Source organism: Priapulus caudatus, unplaced genomic scaffold (assembly GCF_000485595.1).
Source record: "Priapulus caudatus unplaced genomic scaffold, Priapulus_caudatus-5.0.1 Scaffold6553, whole genome shotgun sequence".
Taxonomy (NCBI): domain Eukaryota; kingdom Metazoa; phylum Priapulida; class Priapulimorpha; order Priapulimorphida; family Priapulidae; genus Priapulus; species Priapulus caudatus.
In genome coordinates, this window is record NW_014583614.1 from 1 (window position 1) to 5,698 (window position 5,698).

General features: G+C 42.9%; 2 long non-coding RNA genes across 2 annotated transcripts; both read left to right on the top strand.

Moving 5' to 3' along the window:
• The first annotated feature begins 1,650 nt into the window (after positions 1-1,650).
• On the top strand, positions 1,651-4,287 carry LOC106820087. The gene is made up of 3 exons (XR_001395548.1): positions 1,651-1,688; positions 2,805-2,988; positions 4,154-4,287. It is a non-coding gene; the product is annotated as an uncharacterized LOC106820087 (long non-coding RNA).
• A 460-nt stretch (positions 4,288-4,747) lies between these two features.
• On the top strand, positions 4,748-5,585 carry LOC106820088. Its single transcript, XR_001395549.1, has 3 exons — positions 4,748-4,844; positions 4,988-5,108; positions 5,408-5,585. It is a non-coding gene; the product is annotated as an uncharacterized LOC106820088 (long non-coding RNA).
• The last annotated feature ends 113 nt before the right edge of the window (positions 5,586-5,698 follow it).

The window sequence follows — 5,698 nt, forward strand, 5'->3', positions numbered from 1 at the left end:
GCCCCTTGGACCCCCTCCCCTGTACACGGCCCCTGCGCCGGCGCGCGCACCCCCCCCGCTCCCCCCACACACCGACACACCACGAATGCATCATTGTTGTGATAATGATACGAAAACGTCGTCCAATCGCAGGTTGCAGTCATAAAAATCAAGAAACAAAAAGCAGAAACAACCAATCACTTGCGGTTGAGTGCTGATCACAAAATATATATGGTCCGCTTGTTCATTGTTGCGTTCCCAGCATATCACTAGTATGCGTTTATATATACTCATCAATTTGTAATGAAAATTTATTTTGCGTCAGTTACTCAGTGTCCTTCTTTGCGTGAATATAGTTTCGTGTTTCCCCAGCTTAAACCTTGAATCAGTTGTCTATATTGTAGTGATATCTGCCTAAACTTCAAAAAACAACTTTCTCTTGATGATTTCTGTATCACGAATATTTAATATAAGCAGAAAAAAAAAGTCTGTGTTAAAAAAGAAAGGCGGGAGCTAAATTTATGGCCAGACACATTTTTACTAAGTGTGCATGATCATTATTATGCTCTCAAATGCACTGAATAAAATGAACGCTGCGCAAAAAGAAAGAGGGAAAGAAGCCAATCGTTGACGCACTATCACACAATAATAAAAGAGTTCTCACTCACAACTAACAACACACACACACACACAGCCACACACACACACACACACACACACACCGCACACACACACAAAAAACACACACACACAGCACAACACCAACACTGTTACACCCAAAAATCATGGTGATCCAAATCGTGGCCGGGCATTTGATATGAATGCCCCCCCCTCTGAAAATTCGTGGGGGCACATGTCCCATGCCCCCGCTGGTCATTTGCGCCCTGACTGGTACTGCATTATCTTTTCGCTCCGGAGGCACTTAAAGAGAGAACTGGGGTGTGATTAAATGGTTAACAGCGAGCGGATTTTCTAGCGAGTCTTCCACTTACGTAGTCGTCTTCTCTCTCTCTCTCTCTCTCTCTGCTCTCTCTCCTCTCCTCTCCTCTCTTCGTCTCTCTTCTCTCTCTCTCTCAGTCCTCTGTCTGCCTCGTCCTCTCTCTCTCTCTCACTCTACTCTCTCTATCTCTCTTTTACCACACTTTGCAGCTCTCTCAAAACCCATAGTTACGTGCGGTTACAATAGTTACGGTTAGTTGACCAATGTTCAGTAAGAGATAACTGTTGTAAATTGTGTAGGGTTAACTGTGGAAACTTAAAGTAACGTAAGGAAACGTAACCGCAGTGACTACTAACATTAATATGAAGAGTCTTTCAGCGCTATGCTACATATGTTTTCTTTTCAAAACACATTAGCTCTATACTGCATTATTCGGACTAGCGATTTCTTATTCTCTACTTCTTCTTGGAAACATAATAAATTATTGCATTGCGCCATTTGTTGAAACTGAGTCCCCACTAATATATATATATACTATATATATATATTATATAAGTATATATATATATATATATGATGTATCGATTAGTTTGCTTTCAGTTAAAGGGACGACAGACGTACAGACCAGCGCAGTACCGTGTCGTCTTCTAAATTGAATTTCAACGGAATAGCACTGACCCGTTGAAAGAAGTGCGATATTAAAGCAATCCGATCCATCAGGAAATTATTGCGTTGAATAGACATCGCGGTAGTGACACGGAATAAAAAGGTTAACAAACACATTTTTTATTGCGAATCAGGTGTGCCACTCCCATTTATAGGATACCCTTTATTTATTGACACGTGGTACAACCCGTTGTAACAGTTTGATGTACGCGCACTCTCTCGACTCTTTCTCTCTTCTCTCTTTCTGCTCTTTCTTCTCTCTCTCTCTCTCTTCTCTCTTCTCCTTCTTTTTCTCTCTGTCCTCTCTTCTCTCTTTCTCTCGCTCTTTCTCTACTCTCTTCTCTCTCTCTCTCTTTGCTCTCTTCTCTCTCTCTCGCTCTTTCTCGTCTCCTCTCTCTCTCTCTCGTCTCTCTCTCTCATCTTTCTCTGCCTCTTTCAATCTGCCTTTCTCTTACCCTGCTCCGTCATCTCCCAATCATCTTTTCCTGTGTCTTGCTCCCCCTCTATTTACTCTCTCTGATAGATCTCTCGCTCACCTCTCCTCTTTCGACCATATGATCTCTCTCTTCCTACCTCCTCCCCCTCCCTCCCTCCCCTCCCTCCCTCCCTCCCTCCCTCGCCTCTCCACACCTCCCTCCCTTCCTCAACTTCCCTCCCTCCCGCCCTGCCTCCCTCCCTCTCCCCTCCTCCCTCCCTCCCTCCCCTCTTCCCTCCCCGCCTTCCCTCCCTCCTTCCATCCCCCTCCCCCTCCCTCCTCGTCCCGCTCTCTCACTCTCTCTCTCTCTCTCTCTCTCTCTCTATCTCTCTCGCTCTCTCACTCTCTCTTTCTTGCTTTTTCTCTTTTCTATTGCTTCTCTCGTAAAATGAGTGGGTGTGTGCGTGCGTGTGGATGTATGTGCATGTTCTGTGTATATGCGTGTGTGCGTGCGTGCGTGCGTGCGTGTGTGCATGTGTATTGTATGTGTCGTCATTAGCTCAATTATTATTTTTACTATATTGAGCACTACGGACTACCCTCGAATTTCGTTTTCATTAATTTAATGCCGATACAGTTGCACTTTATTGAAATGCGCGCCAACTATTAGTAGGCCTAATCACTGATAAATTCCGACGTGAAGATTGCCATATAACGTGTCAGTGCAACTCGGGGGGCCATTGTCAGAAACAAAATTAATGAACATTACGCCTGTTTCTGACAACGGCCTTTCGTTGATTTCAGTGTTTTTGGCTCCAATTCTGACAATGATGCGCACGTACAGCTGTATGTTAACGACACGATGAAACTCTCCGGGATACCGTTCAGCATACGTGTGATTGTTCTCGTGTCGTCCGTCATACCACTACGTGCTTATATCTACCAACACGGGATCATACACTACAGGACTGACAAAGACTTCAGCAAGGTAAGGATTCACTATATAGGCGACCACAACTGATTTAGAAAATATATAAAATATACGCGTCTACGGACTGGTACGGATTTTTCCAAGTTAGCCTAAAAAGTTTCTTATATCATTGGTATTTATTGGGAAATTGCTTAGGCTATTTAGGCAAATTAGGCTATTTAGGTTCTTATAAATAGGTTCTTATTTTCTTAAGAAAAAAAGGTGCTTGTTGCTGGTAGAATATTGGTGCGGTCGCCGGTCCATTGTTTATACAAAATATGCATATAATTATGTCCAAATGACTGCAATCTAAACAAATACAAACCCTATTCTACGGGGGGGTCTGGGGTCATGCTTCCCCAGAAAATTTTGAAATATTTAAGCCATTTTCCGGCAAACTGAAGCATAGGCCTACTGTGGGCCACATTCTGATGTCTGATGACATTATCTCAACCCTAGACTCAACCCTACAATTTAGGATTTAAAACATTTTTCATGATTTTCCAGAGAGCGTACACACCTGAGGTTAGGTTACTATAGTAATAATACATGTATTAAAACACAGGTAAGAATTGCAACACAAGTTATCTTGATAAGTCCTTTGACATGTTTAATGACACTAAAAAGGAAACGCACTTGATCATGTTGGTGATTACCTCCGATTGGTACACAGGTCAGGGTGAGAAGTCAGTGTGACAATTAGGCCTACTAATAATTGCCACTGAGATGTTCAGGTCATGATTGTGTGTTCGGGACCTTAAGCGTCCCCCGTGGGGTTTGCCAATAACAACCTTCGATGCTTCCTTCTGATGAAGATGTTGACCACCTTATCCATTTGCAAAGGGAGAACCTTGTGGAGCAACAGAAGCAGGGGGCGTTCAGTCTGACGTTATCCCTGAATACCCGCTGCTATTAAATTTTTTTTTTAACGTTTTATTGATTTTTTTCTGGGGCTGCAAACGGGGGGGGGGAGGGTACGCCGGCTCCGCCCTATGCTGGATACGCCACTAGTAACTTTAAGTAATACTGTTTAAGGCTGGTAAAATATGCTTACCAGGACATAGTACTAAAGCTTTTTCACGTGGTGCGGACGAGCAGTTTTCGAACTGTCGCTTGCTTTCGTTCGTCCCTGCAGAGTAAAGGTAACAACTCCCTAAAACGAGTTGAACATTTTACGTAATAGGATTGCTCCACACACTTGGACACGGAGATGCTGTGGTTTTACATAAGGCATCATTATAACGCTGCGGCAGAGGCGTACGTGAAGACAGCGATCGCAGACAGTGTGTTCTGGACATTGGACGGCTCGGTCAGCGCCCTTTCTCCGAACACTCACTCTCAGCCGGCGCCATGTAAACGCTGCTATCAGCTGCTGGCCTATGATATTTTACTCGACTCGGCGCAGCTGCATCCCGTGGTGATAAGTGTGAGTATAGATGCTCCGATTCCTTCTGATAATGTCGCCTTTGTTGTGGTAGCATTTGCCGCATAAAATGGGCTTCGATGACGTATACTTGCTCACCACGTAACCCTAGCAAAATGGCTGATCAAATACAGTGCGTGTAAACCACTATAATATGAAATGCTTAAATTAAGTTAATAATAATTATAGACAGACATCTTTTTCATAATGACTTAAATGAAAAGTGAATGACGATACAATCGTAGTTCTATAACATATTTCCGTATTTGCAAATCCACTTGATGCACTTTATGTTTTATCAAAATTACCATTTTAGGTACATAACGAAAGCGAAGTTTTTAGTTTTAGTGACTGTCAACAGCCACGTTATATTTTACGGAAACAAGCGCTTCTCAACGAGATGGTGGATATAATACTTGACAAGCCAACCAGAACTCCCATGTTTAGTGACGTGAGTTAATTGGTATGCGTGCGTGCGTGCGTGCGTGCGTGCGTGCGTGCGTGCGTGTGTGTGTAGGTGTGTCCGATAGCTCAAATACTTTCCAATTATATTTCGCCACTGTAGATAGAATACTATGAATCATTTTCATACAGCTGAAGCCGTTGTGCAATCAGGGAAGCGCTCGGTGGTCTAACTCGAAAGACTGCCGTCACACGCTCAGGGAACGAGCGGGCGATCTCGTATGGAAACCCAACGCCACGTATTGCAGTCAAGGTATACTGTTCACCCTTTATCGTATGAAACTCATGCGAATTATGAGTAAATATTATCAAGAGCGTATTAATAATGCTTAATTGTTTCTTATACATTCTTAATACGATCTTGATATTACCAAATAATTTTGCAATTTATTTAGTCATATATTTCATTATATTTCATTTTTTTATTATTATCATCATTCATAATATTATGTGTAAAAGTGCGTAAAACGTTATATTAGCAAGTTTTTATCACGGAAGCATGAGATATTTTTATTTCCTTAAGTAGTAGTTGATCTTTCTACGCACAGAAAGTGGTGATGGAAGAACCATTAAAGCATTGCACATATACCCAGGAAAGCTAACGCCGCCATTTCATCCTGCCATCTTTAAGTATACAATGCAACTAGAATACGAGGATTCCGTGGTTGAGGTGCTAGCGATTCCAGTGTACTGTGGCGCCACCGTGGTCACTTCATACGGCGAGGATGCGACATGGTTCGTAAACATACATATATATATGCATACATACGGTGTCAGGACAAATACCCCCCGGACAATCACCCCCCGGACAATTACCCCCGGACAATTACCCCCCGGACAATT